Raw genomic sequence first — 23406 nt, forward strand, 5'->3', positions numbered from 1 at the left:
AGGACATACAGACTCTGCACATTAAGCACCCCAGCTGAGAATCAAACTGCAAGACCTCTTGCTGTGAGGTGACAATGCTATCTATTGCACTGTGCTGATGTGCATCTTAAAAAAAAAGGATACGCCGTGTAAGAATCAAGCTGTTAAACGTCAGCTACTATATTAGGAGTTCAGGTGATCCTCAGAGAAAGCATTTTATCTCACTATGCCATCCTGCGGCCATCTCTTGCCAATGACCTTAACTTAGAGGTCAACCTAAACAGTTAAGTGTACTTGACCTTCACAGTGGGAAACCTGAAACTCCACCTTCGGTTCCTTATAGGTTGCATTTAAGTAGCAGTTTTTGCCTCTTGCCACTCACCTGTGGGTTCCGCTCTGCCTGATACTGTTTTTGAATAATCTAGTTAACATTTTCAATAATTTGTTTAAGGTTTTACATTCTTCTAAAGGCTTATAGTCACTTTTATGTTTCAAACAAACTCATAGATCTTTTATGTGAGAACCAAAGGAGGTGGTGTTTCTATCGATATTAGAGATAAATTCACCTCCCGACAAGTTAGACAGGACAACTCTGTGGAGTTACTCAAAGTTCAAATTACTGTGGGTAAGCTTCCCATTCAAGTCATAGCTATAGATCCCCCTCCATGGATCATGATGCGCACAAGGCTTACTTGACAAAACTAGAATCAATTCAGATGTTGCCAAACACTCTGCTCATGGGGGATTTCAATGATCCCACCTTCAACTGGGAAACCTACCCTAGCCCTAACTCACTAGCACAAAAGTTCCTTGATTTTGTTAACTCAAATGCTCTGGAACAAATTGTTCAAATCCCAACAAGAGAAACAAACACATTAGATCTGGTCCTCACTAACATGGCAAACAGATTCACCACCATGACTGTCGGACCCTCATTAGTTAAATCTGACCACAAATCAGTTGCCTTCAAACTGTAACTTACACTAGAACTCACAAAGGGTGAAGTCAGACTAAAAAACATCACCAAAGCAAACTATACCCTCGTAGGGGAAGGTATAAATGCTTTCCAGCCCCCATCCCCAGCCGGAAGTGGTAGCTACACCAAAGCTTACATTAAAGCCCTGTATAATCATTTCTATGAGTGTATAGATTCGGGTGTTCCAGAGACAGAAGCAAACCCAGAGCTCCAAGTAAAAACAAGCTCCCTGGTGGACATCTAGCATCAACAAACTTTACAACAAATGCAAAAAGTTGCTGTATAAGAAAACTATGGCGAGGCGGCAACAATGGAAAACCACCCTCCTCAGCCTCAACAGGCAAATAAGACAAAATGTCAAATCGTCTAAGGGTAACTTTGGGAAAAAAATAGCAGTCACAGCCAAGAATAACCATAAGGCCTTTCACAGCTACGTACACTGCCTAAAAGTCAGGACCCAAGCATGTTCCGAACTAGTGATTAATGGTATCAAACACACTGATCCTGCAGAGATAGCAAAACTGCTGGTGGACAGATTTGGTGAAAATTTCACTTCTTTATCCCCTCCAAACTTATCGCAAACCTTGCTATAGTCCATGCTGGAGCGAATGACTTGAGACATACCTCTCTAGACTATATGAAGACAGACATGACAGAACTCTCTGATTATGTTTCCAAGACAGGTATGTCCCTAGCCCTAAGCAGTATCTTACCCTCACTCAAGATGATGCCACAATATAAACAAAAAAATGATTGATTTCAACAATTGGTTCAGCTTCTGGTGTCAGTGCAGGGGGATCTAGTATCTGTCAGCCTGGGAGGATATGGTAGATAGAAGTCGCTGCTTTGCTAGAATTAGTCTGCACCTCTCCCCCCTAGGCTTTCAGATACGGCTTTCAGATACTGGTAAAGGCACTTGCCTCTCCCATAGTGCCTTTTTAGGCAATATCAAAACAGATTTTCCAATGTAACAAAATCTAATCGAGACAAACTCAGGGTCGTGCTGTTTAATGCTAGGAGTTTAAACACGAAACTGCACTCCATGGAAGCACTCCACACCTTGGAGAATGCTGACATCTGTGCAGTTACCAATACATGGTTCAAGGCTGCTGAGAGCACTCCAGCCGTGCAAGACTACAATGTCTTCCATACGTTCAGGCCTCAAAATGAGCATGAAGGAACCAAAGTTGGAGGTGTATCCACCTTCATTAAAACCAAATACACTTTGAGACTGGTCAAATAGAAAAATTCTCTCAAACTACTCCAAGTTCAACTAACTATTGTGAAAGTACCAAACCACATCATTGCTAGCTATAGATCACCACCATGAACCAGGATAAACACACCACCCACCTCAGTTTACTAGAATTCCTTACCATACAGCCCCACACCTTAGTCATGGGAGATTTCAACTATCCTTCCATAGACTGGGGGACATACAAGAGCAAAAACACACTCTGGAACAAATAATCTGCACTCCCCACTAGGGGCTCTAATGTTCTGAACATAGTACTCACCAACATGGGGGAAGTCACTGTACTTCCCCATGCGTGATGTCCTCCCTGGTTAGGTCAGACCACAAATCAGTCTCATTTGAAGTAACTACTGGAACTGACAACCTCACAGGAAAGTACAGTTGTGTACACTTAACATAAATGTAGATGTTCGACTGTATTCACTGTTGCAGTCATTACATTTGGGTTATCTGCTTGCAGTAGCCCTCAGTCGGCCTGATTAACAGTCTAGGATCCTGCGTCGGTTGCTGTCCCTTCTTCCATGACTTCAGGTCGTCAGGGGTATAAAACATGCAACTGATGCCATTACATCAGTTTTTCTTGCTCCAGATGTCAGGTGCCCCCCTAATGGGAAGCAATCAAATCTATAAATACAAGGATATACCTCCAACAAAAAAGCAAATACACCAAAACACTTTTAGCACATAGTAAGTGAGAGTAGAGGTATAGCCAAAAGAAGAAGGGGGCTGGAGAGAGGGTAACCAGGATTGCAACAGTGAATACAATCGAACATCTACATTTATGGTAAGTGTACACAACTGTACTATGTTTTTTGTGTTTCACTGTTGCAGTAATTACATTTGGGTAGATTCCCAAAGCTAAGGTTGGGAGGAGGAATTTAAATAGAATTAGGACCAGCTTTAAGGTCCTGCAAGATTGCAGTGGCAAAACCAGCTCTGGATTTAGAGAAAATTGGAAAATGATAATGCTTGTTGAAAGTATGTACAGAACTCCAGGTAGCAGCTTCTAGGATGTGCCTAGAAGGGACGCCCCTGAGAAAGGCTGTAGAGGCAGATGCAGCCCTGGTTGAATGGGGTCTGATGCCCTGTGGGATAGGTTTTCCATGGTGCTTATAGCAGAAATGAATGCAGTGGCCTATCCATTTTGAAATGGTTTATTTTGAAATAGCTTTCCCCTCTGTCCCTGCAGCAAATGCCACCAGCAGTTTTTCAGATTTCCTTTGAGGTTTAGTCCTGTCCAAGCAGAATCTAAGCTGTCTGTGCACATCTAAACAGTGCAGTATTCATTCCCCTTTGTTCTGTGGGTTAGGAAAGAAGGTAGGCAAATTAATGGACTGATTAAGAGCCACACTGGATACCACTTGGGCATGAAGGAGGGATTGGCTCTGAGGATCACCCTGTCTGCATGAAAGATGATGAAAGGTTCCACTGCCATAAGGGTCTGTAATTCAGATACCCTTCTTGCAGAAGTGATTGCTAAAAGGAAAGCTGTTTTCCAGGAAAGAGATTTTAAATCTGCAGTAGCAGCTGGCTCGAAAGGAGGAAGAGTGAGTTTCCCCAAGACAAAGTTAAGATCCCAGGCTGGAGTTGGAGATCTCCTGGGTGGCCTTAAATTTTTGGCCCCTCTGAGGAACAGCTTGAGCAGTGAGTGAGAGAAGAGTGGAGGCTCTGTGCTATAATGAGCTGAAATGGCTGAGGCATGAATTTTGATGGAGGAAACAGACAGCCCCTTATGAACCATCTCAGTCAAGTATTGTAGAATCTGAGGTAAGTTGGGCACTGCTGCATTCATTCCTTGAGATTGGTTCCAGGCACAGAATTCTTTCCATTTTGCAGCATAAGATTTTCTAGTACTAGGCCTCCTTGCCTCTAAAATGATATCCATCACTGATTTACTGAGGGATGGCAAAGGCTAGATTAGGTAATTAGCCAGGCTGCTAGGTTCAGGGTTTGCAGCTGAGGGTGCAGAATCTGGTTCTCCTGCTGAGACAACAGGGAAGGAGTCTGAGGCAGGTGCCATGGAGCCAAGCGTGACACACTGCACAAGAGTGGGTACCAGTGTTGGCGAGGCCAGTCTGGTGCAATTAAAATCGCCCTTGGCTTGTCCTGTTTAATCTTTAGTAGTACATTGGAGAGCAGAGACAGAGGAGGAAAGGCATAAACTGATAGGTTTTTCCAGCTGAAGGATAGAGCATCCACTTTCCAAGCTAGCTTCTGGGGAATCCTTGTCCAAAATTTGTCCAGTTGATGGTTCTGGGGGGAGGCAAACAGGTCTGGGGGGTGGCAAACAGGTCTATATCTGAGCCCCCCCATTTGCTTGTCAACATGTTGAAAATTCTTGGTTCCAGTTTCCACTCGTGTGGGTCCATGAGGTTTCTGCTTAGTCCATCTGCCAGTGTATTTAGTTTTCCTGGCAGGAATTGAGCTTGTAGATTCACTTGGTAGCTCAAGGCTGTGTTCCACAATGCCATGTCTAGTCTGCAGAGGGGGTAAGAATGTGTACCCCCCTGTGTTTGTTTATGTATCTCATGACAGTGGTGTTGTCCATCTTTACCATTAGTTGTCCTGGAAGAATGTGGTCCTTGAAGGCTGTCAGAGCATTCTGTACAGCTAACATTTCCTTTTGATTTATGTGCAGGTGCATTTGACTTGGGTTCCATTTGCCCTGAATGCACTTCCCCTGCCAGGTGAGCCCCCCATGCATAGTCTGATGCATTTGCTGTTAAGATTTGGGCGGCAGGGGGTAATGTGAACGGCAGTCCCTGTTTTGGTGGCAGGCCTCTGCCCACCAAAGGAACTCTAAGCGTAAGCAAGGTATGATACGAATCCTTGCTTCTAGATCCTGTGAATGTTGACACCATAGGCTTTTGAGATACCATTGTAGTTTCCTCCTATGCAGCCTTGCATATAGAATTAGAAGAATGCAGGAGGCCATGACTTGCAGTATTTGCCTTGCAGATAGCTGGGCTTTTGTGGCCACTTGTTTGAAGTAAGTTGTCAAATGAATCCGTTTCTCTGGCGTGAGGAAAGCCATCTGGGAAATTGTATTCAAGCTTGCTCCCAGGAATATAATTTGTTGACAGGGTACCAGGTGGGATTTCTTTTCGTTTATGGTGAACCCCAGACAAGACAGTACCCTGTGAACAAAGGCCAGATGATTCAAAAGAATGTCCTTGCTTTCTGCCTGAATTAGACAATCGTCCAGGTATGGGTATATTTAAATATTTCTTTTCCTGCAAAATGCAGTGACTGGAGCTAGGCACTTTGTGAATACCCTGGGTGCAGTAAATAAGCCAAAGGGCAGTGCAGAGAGAACTGATAGTGCATGTAGCCTGCTTTGAAGTGTAGGTATCTTCTGCAAGGCTCCCTGATAGGGATGTGCAGGTATGCTTCTTTTAAGTCTAGTGTTGCAAACCATGCATCCTTGCCTAGCATAGGAAGCAGCTGGTGAACAGTCAGCATTTTGAATTTTGGGATCACCAAAGAGGTGTTTAGAATAGGAAAGGTCCAGGATAGGACGCCATGTATTGCCTTTTCTGGGTACCAGAAAAAGTCTCAAATAGAAACCTTGTCCCTTTTCCTCTCCTCTTCTGGTACCAACTGAATAGCCCCCATGTTTAAGAGAGAGAGTACTTGATTTTGGGCCTCTGCCCACTGATTTGGGGGTAGATCTGGCCACCTGCTTGGTGTTGGTAACGTGTTGAAATGAAATCTGTATCCCTGGGACACTACATTTAAAACAACAACAATCCCCTCGAGCATCCAAATAAGAGCCAAAAGTCCTACGAACACACTTTATTAAAACAAATAAATGTGAAATGGGTGCTGTAATAGCACCCTCTGAAGAGACCACTAATCTCAAAGGTGGATCTGAAGTACATTTATGTACATTGGGAATACCAAATACTGAAGGGACTCTAGGTGATTTATTATATAAAAAATTGTGAATTTCAAAACTGATGGAACCTTCTAATAGTAAGTCATCCAACAACAAATGTATTTTTGAATTAGCAACATTTACCTCATTAATTGAGGCTACATTGTATTTAGAAGAGTTGTGTAATTTGTTCTTCATTTTAGATTCATAATCAATACTGTTCATCAGGACCGTACCACCCCCCTTAGCCGGATGTATGATCCTGATAGAATGATCTGATTTCATTCAAGTATTGTCTTTCTCTCACCGATAGGTTAGGAAAGATCTTATGGTTCTGAACCTCTTTTCTGATCTCCCTTTCCAAAATAGCTTCTAAATTTTTTAGTTGCGGGTGCAAAGGGGGGTTGAACGTTCCTCTTTTCTTTAGAATAGGATCCACCATAAAGTTAGTTCCTGAATTCACAAAAAATAAAGCCAAGTTCTTTTTCCTAATGAATAACTTTAAGTCCACTATAGTTTTTACCAAATCGGCTTTCCTAGATGGAATGTACTTAAAACCTTTTGAAAATAAATCAAAATGTCCTTGGTCTATTACAATATGGCTATAGTTGAAAATATTATAACCATGATAAGTATAAACTTTGTTAGACACTACTATTGAATCTGGGCCCTACTCATTTAAACACCTCTGTTCATTCCCTGTTTGTTGGAATGATTGTTTTTAATAGTAAAAAGTCCGGGGTTTGTTCCGTATTCGGTTGGATCTCCTTGGTAAGGGGGGGTATGACTGGTCTAAAGGGAATTCCTCCTGTACAGGTAACTGGCCTAAATTATTGTCCAATTGCCCGTAACACACCTCATCACCTTCTTGATTCACAAAAACATCCCCTTGTACTGGAAATTTCTTGTAGGACCTAGGGTTCGGGTAGGCTGTACCATCTTTATATTCCTTAAGATCTCACTGAATTTTACCCTGTTTCCTAGACATTTTGCCCATACATTTTTTATCTATTTGTGAAAATATATTATGGTATTTATTTTTCTCATCCTCTACTGTAAAAAGTAAGTCATTTAAGATGCTGTCATTCACCTTCTCCATTTCATCTAACAGAAGTGCTTTCTCCCTTTCGTTCTCCTCCTTAATAGTCCTCACAATTTCTAGCCCACAATTGTCAAAAATCTTTACAAGGTAAGAATGGAATTCAGACCCTATCTGCACCCTATTAGGGTACTTACAAACTCTTAAACCTTTTGGTATGATCTTGTGTTTCAAACATTCGTTAAAATACACATTATCGCATTCCAAACTTTTGAATTTGTCCATAAGAAAATATAAACTATCCAAATTCTCCCTATATGTAGGGGTTCTGTTGGTCAAACGGGTTTGTTCTCTGTTGTTAGTTAAATCATATTTCATAGATATAATGTCTTTAAAATGCAAAACATTGGTTCTCAAACCAGGAATTGAATGAAAGTCACTTGGCGTGGCGTTCTTATTGCCGCTTAAATGAACTCCCTCCGTGGACGACCTTAGTTGCAAAGCAGGTTCTTCACCGTCCCTTACAAAAATGTTAGGTGTTCTTACAAAGTTGTTAAATTCATTAGTGTTCTGGGGTGGTGAAACCCAAAAAAATAGCACCTGCCATTTGCGCCAACATATTACCACTTCGTCTCAGCATTTCCTGGTTATTCGGAACACCTGACATAATTGCCGCTATTGATTGGCAGGCTGGTGTGAGCAGCTCCACTAGCTGGGAGAGTTGACCAATCATCTTACGGAGTTCTCCCCTTCCACTTCTGGGCAAATCGTCCTTGGACTCCGCTCCTGGTTGCTCCGCCATCGAAATAAACCAAAATCCACAAAAGGATGGCCGAAACTGAAGACTAAAACAACAACAATCCCCTCGAGCATCCAAATAAGAGCCAAAAGTCCTACAAACACACTTTATTAAAACAAATAAACGCGAAATGGGTGCTGTAATAGCACCCTCTGAAGAGACCACTAATCTCAAAGGTGGATCTGAATTACACTATATTTAAAACCCATTTGTCCTGGGTAATGAGTTCCCAGTTTTTGGCCTGCAGACCAATCTTTCCGCCTAAAGGAACATTCAGATGGGAAGTGCTTGGAAGTTTTAAAAGCAAGTCATTGAGACAGTTTTCCATAGGGGGGAGTCTTACTACTCCCAGGTTTGGGTGCAGAAATCCCCCACTCCCTAGTCTTGTGTGTCCCTTGGGACTGAAACCTGGGGTTTCTGCTGTGTCTGGGTTTGGCTTGAGAAGACCTGGAAGGGGCTGGAAAGGACCAGTTCTTAGAGGGCCAGTGCCTACTAAATCTAGGATGCTAAACTTGTAAGAAATCTAACAGTTTGCACAGATTTATCTTCTATGTTTTTAAGAACTTCCTCAGCCTTGTTGCCAAACAGGCGGTCCTGATTTAAGGGAAGATCCAACAATTTAGCTTTAACATGATCAGGCAATCCTTGCTCCTTAAGCCAAGCATGCCTTCTGAGCACAGACCCAGTAACATCAGCCCTGCAAGAGGCCTCTAATGAATCAAATCCACATTGCAAAGTATGTTTTCCAACCTGTTCAGCAGAATGTATTAAATCCTGTAATTCTTTATTTTCAGCACAGTCAGCAAGTAACATCATTTTCTGTTTAAGAAATCCAATAACATGCTGTTGATACTAAAATATATGAAACTGGCAGTTTAAAGCCCTAATGGCCAAGGTTACAGAAGTGTAAACGTTCTTACCCCATCTATGCAAAAAAAAATCCTCTGGAGGGGAAGTAGAGGGAATGGAGTCCTCTGCATCAGAATCCTCATAAGTAGATAAGGGCAAATCCAGATCATCAGAAAAATCAGAAAAAACAGAATCCTGTTCAGAAGATTCACAAACAACTTCAGCCCTAGGTCTCTTAGAAGGGGGAGGTTGGCTTTCCCCGATCAGAGTTATAAGATCTTCAGCCATTCTTTTCATTTATTTTTTAGGCATAGAGGCCTGAGCATGTGGCCTGGGCGTCGGTTTCTTAGGCATGGTTCGAGATTTTGGCCTAATGAAGAAGAAGGCGTCAGTTTAATATGCAAGTACGTAGGCCTGAATACACCCTCAGAAGCCAGTGCCTCCACAGTGGCTCCAGACACATCCAAGGTAGAGACATCCGCAGGTTCCACAGTTGAAGCATCTCGTGGCATACCGGACTCTGAATGGGTCTCAGTAGAAGCCTCCAAATCAGAAGTAGCGGGTATCAGGGGCTGCGAAAGCGCCTCACTGAGTACCGGCAAACTGGTGACTGGCTTAGGAGAAGCGTCTTCAGTAGCTTTGGACCTCGGCGGCCTGCCTCTGTCTTTATCTTTGCGTTTTTTCGGAATCCCGGTAGTCGGATGGCCAACCGATGACATTTCTGTATAATTAAACCGAGAACCGAAATATTAAGAAGTGAAAATATACCGACGACGGATAGTGCGCTGATTAAATAAAACACAAAACCGACAGCAAGGTACGTCGTGGTCAGGGCCTAGGCAAGGAATACAGTATGGATGAAAATTTTTGTGAGGTATTTGCTTTCCACAAGTAATGCAATTATTAACTTTTGCTGACATCAGAAAGGAGCAAGAAAAAGTTTCCCCAACGGGGTACTTAGCTTTAGTTGAAGACTTCGGTTCTGAAACTCGAAAACGAAAATTTCTGGAGTCAGCCAACCAGCACTTGCGAACTGCTTCTGCTTCGGGCACCGCACGGCAAGAAAGACTAATGTAATGGCATCGGCTGCATGTTTTATACCCTTGACGACCTGACGTCATGGAAGAAGTGACAGCAACCGACGCAAGACCCCAGACTTTGTTAATCAGGCCGACTGAGGGCTACTGCAAGCAGATAACCCAAATGTAATGACTGCAACAGTGAAACACGAAGAACATAAAGCATCATAAAAAACTTTACCAAAGCCAACTACAGCCTATTAAGCAGTGGTATAAAAAGCTTCATGCACCTGCAATCGCAGACATCATTGATCACTATGCAGAAGTCTATGCAAATGCCCTGTACAAACACTTAATCGACTGCATAAACTGCAGAAGTGTATGCAAATGCCCTGTACAAACACTTAATCGACTGCATAAACTCTGCTGTACCTGACCGGATTAAAACCAGGCCTTCCCGTAAAAACAAGCCACCATGGCAGACTTCAAATATAAACAGATTATATAGCAAGAGGAAGAAACTGTTGTCCCAAAGCAAAAGGGATATCACTATGTAGAGGAAGAGTTCCCACCAAAGCCTAAACAAGAAAATCAGAAATCTTGTAGTCTTCCAAAGCAAATTACGAAATTAAAATTGCATCCCTAGCCAACAATAATCCTAAGTCATTCTTTAACTACATCCGAAGTCTACAGCGGAATGCCCAGCTATGTGCCGAACTGGTTGTAGATGGGATCACTCATACTACATTGGAAGAAATCACCAACCTGCTAGCTAACAGATTCAGCGTGAACTTCACCCCCCTATCCCCACCTACCATATCCCAAAGCATACCCGACACCAACCCTCAGCCTAGTATCTCTAGAGAACAGGTCGTCTCTGTGCTCACCAAGGCCAAAAACACACAGCATCAATGGTGTAGATCAGTATGTATAATGTACTTAGTCATCCACTGTAGTTAGAGAGCACTTGCATATAAGTTACTGAGCACGTGTGAGATTAGTGCCATTTTGTATAGTCAGTCAAAGTGAATGCTAGCTTGAATGGAGATGCACATATGAGTATGTTAGAAGGAATGAGTCAAGCCAGTAAGCATATGAAGTTTGAAGTATATGTTCCAGTTACAGTTCCTGATGTGTTTATGTACAATAAACAACTTGAACCCATCCCATGCATCAGTGTCTCATTTGAATACACGAGACATGCGACATGGTGTCAGAATGGGATCCAAAGTTGAATCAGCTTGCAAACCATGAGGCACACAGTTAGAAGTGGAGTAATACACAGGAGCAATCTCGCAAACAGGTCAGTAGTTATTCAAAGTTACTTAAATTTATTTTAAATGATTTTCAGTCGCCAAACATGTGCCATAGCAGTCAAAGTGTTCAAAATAATTACAGTTATTCGAAATGTCTGAGATAGTGACATAATGATTAAAGTATTTGAAATAATCTCTGAAGTGTTAAAAATGTTCAAAAAGGCTAAAATGTCCGATTTTTTTCACAATGTATGACTTTTTCGCGGTTAAGATTTTTTTTGAAGTGTTCAAAGTGCTCAGAGTGTTCGAGGTATTTGCAGTTTTAAAAAAAAATGTATTTTCAGAGAGACTGTTGCGCATTTGAGCAAAATTACAAGTGCCAGGTCTATACTTATGTTTAAAAAAAAATTTGTTGTTATGGCAGAGGGATTTTGCAGACCTGCACCACTGGTGTTTGATGATAATATTGCAGCGATTTGGTGAGTGTTTGAGCAAGAATATGATATATTCATACAGGCTACATTTTCTGATAAAGACGCATGTACAAGAGCATTTATACTTCTTAACTTAGCTGGCTCAGAAGCCATTGAGAGAGAACGTTTGTTTGTGTATGCACCTGCTGTGTATGCAGAGGAGGGGCGAACTGCCATATTGAGATACAGGCTGAAATGCGGAAGACTCTGAGTGCTTAAAAATAGAAGTTATGTTCTTACCATAACGTTCCATGTTAGTTGTCTTCTTCTCGCCTTCTTCTTGCTGGATGGGTTCGGAGCCGACCTCGGCTCCGACTCGGCCACTCTAAAAGCTCGAGAGTTGGTTCCACCGGCTCGAGGCTCCCCTTATATCCCACAATGCTAGGCGAGAGTTACCTCAGATCTCGTTTGTAAGCTAACCCCAGCTTATAATAGTAACAGTATAACTGAAAAACAGAATCCACCTCTAACAACAGGAAGAAAGAAGGGTGACCTACATCCTGAACCAGGAAATATGCATAATAGCATATGTCTAAGAAAGAGGTGGTAGAAAGAGAGGTCACAATCACAACTCCTCTAGGTCTGTCCAGGCCAGGGGGAAGGAGGGTGGGACGCAAGAAGAAGGCGAGAAGAAGACAACTAACATGGAACGTTATGGTAAGAACATAACTTCTATATGTTAAGTTGTCTATCTCGCCTTCATTCTTGCTGGATGGGACCGCGTCCCTAGCACCTTGTCCCGGGTGGCCTAACGGAACAGACTCCTGAGAACAGTGGAACCAAAGTTAGCTCTATGCCTAGAAGCTAAATCCAACTTATAATGAGAAATAAAAGTGTGAGGAGTAGCCCAAGTAGCCGCTGCACAAATGGTGTCAATAGGCAGTCTGTCTTGGAAGGCTAAGGAAGTAGCCAAAGCTCTGGTGGAATGGGCTTTAGGTTTATTAGGCAATTTCTGTTGTCTAATTTCATATACCAGGGAAATCAAAGATGTTAGCCATCTGGATAATGATACCTTTGAAACTGAAAGTCCCTTTCTGCTTTCCGCATAGGAGACAACCAGCTGATCAGATTTTCTGAATTGTTTTGTTCTATCCAAGTAGTACCTCAATTGACGATGAACATCCAGGCAGTGTAATTTTGTTCAGACCTATTGGAATACTCTGGAAAAAGACAGGAAGGGCAATGCTTTGGTTTAGATTTGATGTCGAGACCACCTTAGGCAAAAAGGACGGGTTAGTTCGTAAGGATACTCTGTCCTTATGAAACAAAAGATAAGGAGGATGACAACTGAGTGCTTGAAGTTCTGAAACTCTTCTAGCTGATGTAATAGCTACCAGAAAGAGAGTTTTCCATGATAACAATTTCAAGGAACAGGAAGCTGCAGGTTCGAAAGGGGAAAGAATAAAAGAAGCAAGAACTAAATTTAGGTCCCAAGGAGAAGGAGGATTTCTTATAGGAGGTCTGAGAAGAAAAATTCCTTTCAAAAAGGCTTTGCAAAGTTTGTGGGACATTAGGGCAGATTCAGCAATACCCACATGGAAGTTAGAAATAGCTGCCAATTGAACCTTAAGTGTAGATGGAGATGAACCTGCATGGAAGAGTTCAGCTAGGAAATCAAGGACTAGTTGGATGAAAGCGGTGAAAGGATCTATGTCCTTTCCTTGTGCCCAATATGAGAAGCGTTTCCACTTACTCAAATAAATCTTTCGAGTGGAAGATTTATGGGAAGCTATCAATATATCTCTAACAGAGTGAGATAATTGAGGAAGCCTGGCTACGGTTGGAACTGGAGGAACCAAGCAGTGAGGCTCAGAGAGGGGAGGGAGCGATGAAACTGACCCGACTGATGGATCAAAAGATCTGGAACTAGGTCCAGATTCCACGGTCGCTCAAGAGAAAGCGATGTAGAAAGGGGAACCACACTTGTCGAGGCCAGTAAGGAGCAATGAGGATCAAGGATGCCTTCTGAGCGATAGCTTTCTGAATTACTTGAGAGATCAGTGGGAAAGGAGGGAATGCATACAGAAGTCCCCGGGGCCAAACTTGGACTAGGCGTCTCTGCTGGGTTGGCCTGGTAAAGGGAATAGAGTGAAATATTCTCTGCACTTGCTGTTTTGGGGAGTAGCAAAAAGATCGCAGCAAGGCTGACCCCACTTGAGAAAAATTTCTCTCACTACAGAGTCTTTCAGAGACCACTCGTGAGGCATGAGAATAGCTCTGCTCAACTTGTCCGTAATGTGATTGGACTTCCCGGGGATGTGCGTTGCTATCAGAAAACGCTGAGAAGAAATCGCCCATTGCCACAGTCTGAGTGCTTCTCGACACAGGGGTATGATCTGGTTCCGCCTTGTTTGTTGATGTACCACACTACAGACATATTGTCTGTCTGGATTGCAATTGTTCCCAAGGGAAGAGAGTCTTGAAGGGCTTGCAACGCTAAAAGCACTGCTCTCATCTCCAGAACATTTATGTGCAAGTGGCATTCGTTTGGTTGCCATGTGCCCTGGACTGTCCTGCCCTGATAATGCCCCCACCCGATCAGGGAGGCATCCGTTGTCAGTGTAGCAACCGGAGGAGGTGGAACAAAGGGTCTTCCGACAGGAGCTGGGGAAGACATCCACCACATGAGATGCTTTTTGCGCCTGCGTGATCACAATGGTGTGAGACATTGGAAGTTCCTGGTATGACCATTGAGTAAAAGCATCCACTGAAGGATCCGCATGTGGTATCTGGCTAATGGAAGGAGAGGTATGGCGCTGCCATGATTCCCAACACCTTTAGAACTAACCTGGCTTTGATTCTGTTGTTGTTGAGAAGGAGTGATACCAATTTGTGAATGTCTGATATCCTTTGGTGTGTTAGCCTTGCAGACATGTTTATAGTATCTAGATTTGCGCCTATGTAGGTAATAGTGCGACAAGGCGACAAAACAGACTTTTCGCAATTTATTGAAATACCCAGTTTTTGACAAGCGAAAAGTATAATCTCTGGCCATCAGAAGGAGATGCTTGGTGGGAGCTGTGAGGAGCCAGTCGTCCAAATATGGAAACACCTGGAATCCTTGTCGTCTCAGGTGAGAAGCTACCACTGCCATGCATTTGGTAAACACCCGGGGGGCAGTGGTGAGACCAAAGGGCAGGGCCCTGAACTGAAAATGACTGGTTCCCAGCCTGAAGCGGAGGAATCTTCTGGAGCGTCTGTTCATTTTATGTGATAGTACGCATCCGAAGGTCTATAGAGCACATCCAGTTTCCTTTGCCCAAAGGGAAGGATGGATTGCAGCGTGACCATCCGAAATCTTGTTTTCTTGACTGATTTGTTCAAGACACTGAGATCCAATATCGGTCTCCAGTCCCCTGTTTTCTTTGGAACTAAAAGAACCTTGAGTAGATTCCGGATCCTTGTTGGTCTGCTGGCACTGGCTGAATTGCTCTTTTGCAAGCAGTTTTGAAATTTCCAAAGCTGCTAGATCCCTTTGAGCGGTGGAACATCTGGAAGGGATTTTTTGACTGATTTGGAAGCGAAGAAAGGGGATAGAATAGCCTTGAAATGATGGACTGTACCCATTTGTCTTGAGTCAGGAATAGCCAGGCTTCTGTGTACAGTAACAATCTCCCCCCGACTGCCACCGAAGATGGCCAGTCGGGCAACACCTCAGGGATGCTGAAAGGGCTTGTCAGGAAAGGCTTCCCGATTGCCCTGGTTCTGCGGACCCCCTGTCCCTAGGGCGGCGTCTACCATTGTTATTCCCACCTCTGCCTTTGGTAGGAAAAGCGACTCTGTCGTCAGGCGAAGTCCCTTGAGATTGTTTACGGAACCACATCTTTCCACCCTTCTGGCCTTTGGGGTAAGGCCTGGAAGGAGTCGAAACGGACTCTGACGGCAGAAAGGGTCTTGCCATCAGTCTCGCACCTAGTCAGGGTTTCTTTCACTTGAGGACCAAAGAGATGATCCATCAAAGGGAGTTCGTGAAAGACGTCTTGAAAGGGTCCATAAAATTGCATAGCCGATCCAGGCGTGCCTACGTAAGGCCACACCTGTCCCTGCGGCTCTGCTCGCTCCATCGGCCGCGTAAGAAAGGAGGCGCATGGAGGAGTTGGATATGGAATTAAGGGTAGCCAGCTGCGTGTTCATCTTGTCTTGGAAACCCGCAGCTGTAGGATCCTTTAACATTTCACTCGCTTCCTTGATCAAGTCCCTTTGAAGACGAGTGAAATGGCACAGGTAGTTCAGCGAACGCATGGTAAATGTCGCTGAGGAGAACATCCGCTTCCCGTACCTATCCATGGACCTAGATTCCTTGTTAGGTGGATGGACAGGTACTGAAGGATCAGCCAGTTCCTTCTTTGTGGCAGCAGCTACCACCATAGCATCCACAGAAACTCCTTTTGTTAAAAATTGCTTGTCTGCTGGAGCTGTGATGAACTTAGAGGGTCTCCTGGGAGTGGGGTCCACTGAATCAGGAGCCGTCCATGCCTTCTTAGCAACCACCTGCATGAGGGGGTGAAGGGAGGGGACACCCAGGAGGTGGAAGGACGAGAGCCAAACGCCTCAAGATACACAGATTCGTCCTCCGAAGGGTTGAGGGCTGGCCAATTTCCCCTCTGTTTCAGGATCTCCAGAATGTCTGCAAATGAGACATCTTCAGAAGGGGAACGGGGGAACCCTCAGAATCATCCAAATCTGTGTCTGACGTGATAGACTCAGGTGAGTCAATGTGTTTCCTCTTACACTTCCTCTTCTGAGGGGGCTCTTCTGCCAAATCAGGAGAGGCCTCGGAAGAGGATGAAATCCCCACAGGCGGCTCCTGAGGAGCTCGCTCTCTGCGGTCCGGGATGAGGGAGTGAGTCGACTTACCCTGAGGCAGCATAGAGGGAGGGGCGGATGGAGCCGACTGTGGAGTACAGCCAGGCTCTAACACACTCCGCATGACCTCGAATGCACCCCTGTCAGGCAGAGCCAGAGGTCCCCGCTCCGAGGAGCTAAGAACCCCCCTCCCCACCGACAGTGATGGCTCGAGGCCGATGTCGGAGCCGAACTCACCAGCGCCGAAGCCCGAGAGGGAGAGGGGTCGGACAAGGGTCCGATGCCACTCACCCCTCGGAGCCGAGGGAAGTCCGGCGCCGAGATTCTTCCAAAGAAGAAGCGGAGCCGGCAGCGGAGCTGAAGACAATTGTATCGGCTCCGACGTAATCACAGTCTCGGTTCCGACGCGACCCGGCTCCGAACTCAAGAGAGTCGAAGGAGGAAAATGTTGATGGACCGGGGCAGGCATCGACTGATGAGTCGGGCTCTGAAGCATCTGGGCTAGTGCCTCGGACTTAAGTAGTCGACTCACTACCCTCTGAAGGTCATGATCCGACAGCCTCGATGACCTAGAGGAGTGAAACCTTTGGCTCCGTTCAGACAGCAGGGGAGATCCTGGAGCCGAATGAACGGAGCCAAGAGATGGTGACCTGGACCTCTTCCTGTTGTCGGCTCCGAAGGTCTGGTCGGAGCCGACACGGAACCTCAATAACCTCGGCTCCGGCCGGAGCCGAGGGAGCCACAGAAACTGTGGACTGAGACTTATCGGCTCCAGCCGGAGCCGATAAAGGCAAAGGTTGAACAACCTGAGGTCTCGGCTCAGAAGCCGGAGCCGAAGACCTCGATGCCTTAGAGGGCTTCCCTGTTGAAACAGACAGGGAATCCTCTGGCTTCAGTAAGCCTCTAAGAATTAATTTATTTTTCCTTTCCTGCAGGACCCTGGGGCTGAAGCCATGGCACACAGCACAGGAGTCCTGCAGGTGCAAAGGCCCCAGACAATAGACACAAGAAGTGTGGCGTCTGTCAGAGACATTTTCTGACAGCACGCATCACACTTCTTGAATCGAAGACCTTTGCTTCTTTAGACATTTTGACTGACAGGTGTACACAAACACGCACACAAACACACAAGTTATACCCTGTCAGGAAAACACAATAAAATTAGTAGTAATACTAGTATTTAAAACTACAATAAACTAGAATAAACTACAAAAAACACACACACTCCACTAGGGAAGGGAAGGCCTAAAGGCCCAATGGAAGAACCAAAGGTTCTTGGGGAAAGAAACGGAAAATATTTAGGGTCGGGAATAAAGTATTCTAACCTACACTAACTAAGTAAGAATATTAACTTAAAAAGGGGTTTTAAAGACTAAATTTTACAAGAAAAATAGTACTCACCAGGAACCGGTAGAAACAACCAACCTCGAAGCTGTAGCGGCAAACGAGATCTGAGGTAACTCTCGCCTAGCATTGTGGGATATAAGGGGAGCCTCGAGCCGGTGGAACCAACTCTCGAGCTTTTAGAGTGGCCGAGTCGGAGCCGAGGTCGGCTCCGAACCCATCCAGCAAGAATGAAGGCGAGATAGACAACTTAACATTGTAAATTTAAAGAAATGTGCAACAATCAAATAAATATTACAATGGAAAAGCATACATTTCACACAAGAAATCAAAAGCCTGGTGAAACTATTGCAGAATACATTACTGACTTAAGAAATAAAGCAAAAAAAATGCAGATCTGGTGATCTATGAGATGAGTTGATAAAAGACCGTCTTGTATGTGGTGTTAATGATGCAGTGAGAAAGATTTTGCTTCGATAGTGAATTAACACTGAGCAAAGCCATCGAGATTTGTCAAATACATGAGCTTAAAGAAAAGCATACAAATATGCTTACAAATAAGAAAAGTATGTTTGCAGTATCTGCTAGTGTGAATACTGACAGTGTACAGCAGCAGAATGGTCATCAATGTTACAAATGTAAAATGTGGAATCATTTCAAAAGGCTTTGCAAGTCTAAATTGTCACAAACTTGTTAAAAACGGGTATCCGAAGAAGCAAGTAGATCAGATGGACACTGTAGTAAACTCTGAGAGCTGTGAGCAAACTTTCTATGTTGATGGTTGTTTCTGTGATCAATGGTAGAGTTAATACAGCAGACTATCAGTTGTCAGCAAAGGCTGAAATATTTTGTACTGTACAAATTAATGGGAAACCTGTGGAGCTTAAAGTAGACACAATCTAACTTCAATGTTATATCAGCACAAATGTTTGCTAAAGTAAAAGCTGGTGAGAAACTTGATTTAGCAAGGTGTGGAAAACTAGTTGCTTATGGTGGTGAAGAGATTCAAACTGAAGGTGCAGGTAGTTCTTTCATGCCATTCTGCCAGAAACATCTATGACTTGCAGTTTTACATAGTGAAATGTGCAGTCACTGTTAGGCCTCAAATACAGTCTGAGAATGGGACTGATTTCATTTAATAAAGAGGTTCACCATATAAGTATGAACAACAACGATAGTTTTACACAGAGTATTTTTAGTGAATATGCTAATATTTTCAAAGACAAGCTTGGTAAGCTTCCAGTCACATGTTCCATGAAGTTAAACCATGAAGTAAGTCCAATTGTCAGACCAGCATGGAAGATTTCAGTAGCGATGCAGAGTAAAGTAAAAGCAGAACTAGACAAAATGATAAATTTAGGTGTCCTTACTACATCAGAAGAACCGAAAGAATGGGTATCCTCCATTGTCGTAGCTCAAAAGAAGAGTTCACATTATATTCAAATATGTAATGATCCAAGAGACTTAAACAAAGCACCTAAGTGTCCTCATCATCCGATACATACAGTACAAGAGGCAGCCACTCTCATGCCAAATTCCACTGTTTTTTCAGATGTAGAAAGTTCCTTTGGGAAAATTTTGTTGGATCACAAATCTTCATTGTTAGCTACATTCAGCACACCATTTGGTAGATATAGATTTTTGAGAATGCCATTTGGAATAAATTCTGCCAGTGAAGTATTTCACCGTGCCATGGAACAAATTTTTTGTGGTTATCCATGTACTATTACAGTAGAAGACATCATTGTTGGAGGCAATGGTGATGACGAACATGAGAGAAATCTCAGGAAAGTTCTAGACCGTGCACATGAAGTGAATCTTAAATTGGATCCTCAGAAACGTAAATTCAAACTGAAAGAAGTTTATTTATGTGGGGCATTTGTTTACCACTTCTGACTTACAACCAGAACCGTCTAGAAAAAACAGCAATTCTTGAGATGTGAGGTCCAGAGAATGTCACATCTTTGCAATGTTTTCTAGGTATGATAAATTATTTAGGAAAGTTCATCCCAGACTTGACTGAGCTTTCAGCACCATTACATAAGTTGACATGCAAAAATGTAAACTGGCCCTGGCTGGAACAACACCAAAGAGCATTTGATATCCTGTAAAAGAAAACTGCCAGTTCACCCACATTGAGATACTACGATGTTCACAAACCTGTAACTCTTTCTTGTGATGCTTCAAAGTATGGCCTTGATGCAGAATCTTTAAGAAGGCATACCAGTAGCCTATGTGTCAAGAACTTTAACTCAAACAGAGATGTGTTATGCATAAACAGAGAAATAACTTTTGGCAGTAGCGTTCGCATTTTCGAAGTTCAGTGATTATATTTATGACAGACCTATCCAAACAGAGAATGATCTCCAACCACTAGTGACAATTTTGAAAAAGCCAATGCATACTGCCCCAGCACAATTGCAACACATGATGTTAAAATTGCAAAAGTACAACTTCAATATTGTTTACAAAAGGAGCAAACACTTGTACCTTGCTGATGCTTTGTCATGTGTACCCAGACAAATGACAGAGCATCACGAAAATGAAACCGCAGACTTTGAAGTCATGGAAGTCAGAAATTGTTCATCATCACGCCTTGATGAACTAAGAAATCACACAGCTTCAGACCCAATTCTCCAGAAGCTAACACACGTTACCTGTCAAGGATGGCCAACACGACAAACCAGTTTATCACTAGACATTCAGCAGTATTTTCCTTACAGAGACGAACTCTGATGGAAGATGGAATCATCATGAAAAGTCCAAAAGTGGTAATTCCTAAAGTATTACAGGAATATATCAAAATTTTGCATCGTGGTTACCCAGGTATTCATTCAACCCAAAGAAGGGCAAGAGGCATTGTATTTTGGCTTTCTATGTCTATAGATATAGAGAAGGAAACTCTAGCATGTTCAATTTGCAAAAGCACCAAACCGCATCAACTAAAAGAACCACTTCAGCTACACCAAATTCCTGAATTACCATGGTCGACAGTTGCTACAGATATTTTCAAATGGAATGGTCAACATTACTTGGTGTTAATAGACTCCTACTCAAATTGGTTTGAAATTGACCTACTTCCTAACATGACGTCCACCACAGTCATTACAAAATTGAAGAGATGTTTTTCTGTCCATGGTAGTCCTCACAAAGTCATGTCTGTCAATGGTGTACAGTTTACAAGTCAGCAGTTTAAGATATTTGCTGAGTCTTGGGACTTTGTTCATATTACCAGTAGTCCTGAGTATCAACAACCCAATGGGCTAGCTGAATGTACAGTTTAGAGTGCAAAACACTTGTTGGAGAAATCCAAGGGAGATGGTAGTACCAGTATTTTTCTTAACTTCAATCTCAGAAACATTCCTTGAGACAACTTGCTTGGTTCACCTGCTCACATATTAATGTCCAGGCAGACTAGAACAATTCAGCCAATCAGTAAACAATTGTTAGTACCAAATGCAAAGAACAACGGAGTGGTCAAAGCTCACCTTTTGAGAAAACATCAGTCACAAAAGTTGTACTATGATAAGACCAGTAAATCCCTTAGAACATTACTAAAAGGAGAAGTGAGAATGCCAACATCTAAAGGATACAATCGAGTGGGAATCGTGAAGTACACTTATGAGGAACAAAGTGCAATCGGAAGGAATGGATTTCAGATGGAATCAAAGACGTGTTACCTTTGTCTGAACCAATGACACAGCAGATTGCCTGCGCTGATGACTCTAATTCCCAGAGAGGCTCTACACCTGTTCAAATTGAAAAGGACAGTGTGCTTCCTTCAAATAATTTTGATGTAATCCCTGATGTTCCTATTGTGAAAGAATCCCCAGAGACTGTCCCTGTTGCTAAATCCAGTCAAGGTTTCTATGTTACCAGAGCGATTAAAATTTCCAGACCGAATCCAAAATACGCAGCGACTTGGACTTGAACTCAGTTCTGTTTGTTAAAATGTTGATATAATGTTTAGCTCTCAAAATGTCTATGCTCTCCTACTTTGCACACTGAACAAAATTAAAGAGGGGAGGATGTAGATCAGTGTGGATATTGTACCTAGTCAGCCACTGTAGTCAGACAGCACGTGCATATAAGTTACTGAGCAAGTGCAAGATCAGTGTATAGTCAGTCAGTGTGAGTGCTTGCTTGAATGAAGATGCACATGTGAGTGTGTTAGAAGTAAAGAGTCAGTCAGTAAGCAAATGAAATTCAAAGTATATGTTCCAGTTACAGCTCCTGATGTGCTTATTTACAACAAATGACTTGAACCCATCTCGTGCCTCAGTGTCTCATCTGAATATAAAACCCGTGACAAATGGGATCAGAAAATATCCCAGGTTGTTTACTAAACAATCTAAAACAAGACCTAGTGAACCCACTTAGCAGTCTCTTCACTCATAGCTTGAGAACTGGCTATGTTCTTGCAGAATGGAGAACAGCAACAGTAATCTCCCTCCACAGAGGTAGGGGGAGGGGGGGATCAACTGACCTTGGGAACTATAGCTGCATAAGTTTAACCAGCCTCATCTGCAAGGCCATGGAAAGAATTATGATGGACCTTATCAACAAGGACACAGGCAACCTCCAAATGCTGGACCCAACCCAGTTTGACTTTGTTAAGAGTAGATCATACTTATTAAACCTAGCAGACTTCTTTGAGAATGTTACCAAAGCCATGGACAAAGGTAAGACAGTCCACACAGCCTATCTCGACCTTGCCAAGGCTTTCGACACAATTCCTCACTTTGGCATCGTTCAGATACTCTCCCAGCTAGAGATTACCCCTTATGTTACTAGATGGGTAGCTAATTAGCTCAACAACAGAACACACTCTGTCAAAACTGGTGACTCCACCTGCACCAGCAGACCCATCACCAGTGGAGTACGACAGGGGTCTGTGCTGGGTCCCTTACTATTTGGTACCTATTTCTCAGAAGTCCAGTCCAGAGTAGATGGCCTCTGGTTCACCAAGTTCGCTGATGATTGCAAACTGCTAGTAATCACTGAGTCCCCCAACACAACAACGTCAAAATATTACAAGAAGGGCTAACACAAACAAATGATTGGTGCCAAAGTTATGGTCTAAAACTAAATGCAAAAAATATGTTATTAATCCCTTTGGTAAAATGGAATTCTCTACAAATTACAATATTGACAGCAGCCCCCCTGAGTTCCACCTCAGTGCTGGGAGACTTAGGAACACAGGTTGATAGCAATCTGAACTTTGACCACCAAGTTTCCACAGGGATAAGGAAAGCCTCCTACGTTGTGCACCTCATAAGAAAGGGCATAGTATCTAGGCCAAGGGATGTGATAACTCCTCTATACTCGACCCTCACCAGCCCACTAATAAAGCACAATGCACCCTTCTGCATGTACCTCACCAGACACCTGCAGCAGCTGGAGAGACTTAAGAGGTTTCTCACTAAGAAAATACAGGGACTCCAAACCATGACCTACACTGACAGGCTGAAAGCCCTGTCACTTTACTCTGTACCTTACAGGCTGCTGAGAGGTGACTTGTGCCTGGCCTACAGGGCAATCTCCAACTCTGTCCTGATGGAAATGCTGCACATCCACAAGTCAAATAGCACAAGAGTCACTCGCTCTAGGGATCTCAAACTAGCTTGTGACACTAACAGAACATGCAGAGAGAGACACATGTGTCTCCCAGAGACTGATGCTTCTCTGGAATAGATGTCCTATTCACAGAGCTCCTCACTGACCCTACTCAAAT

The 23406-nt window shown here is 43.4% G+C and overlaps 1 protein-coding gene across 1 annotated transcript in view; it reads right to left on the minus strand.

The window, feature by feature from the left end:
* SLC38A1 (solute carrier family 38 member 1) overlaps window positions 1-23406 on the minus strand; it is an 830305-nt gene that overhangs the window by 548742 nt on the left and 258157 nt on the right. The window lies entirely within an intron of this gene.

This window comes from Protopterus annectens, chromosome 2.part1 (genome assembly GCF_019279795.1).
Source record: "Protopterus annectens isolate FY-2018-M chromosome 2.part1, PAN1.0, whole genome shotgun sequence".
In the NCBI taxonomy this organism is placed as follows: Eukaryota; Metazoa; Chordata; order Ceratodontiformes; family Protopteridae; genus Protopterus; species Protopterus annectens.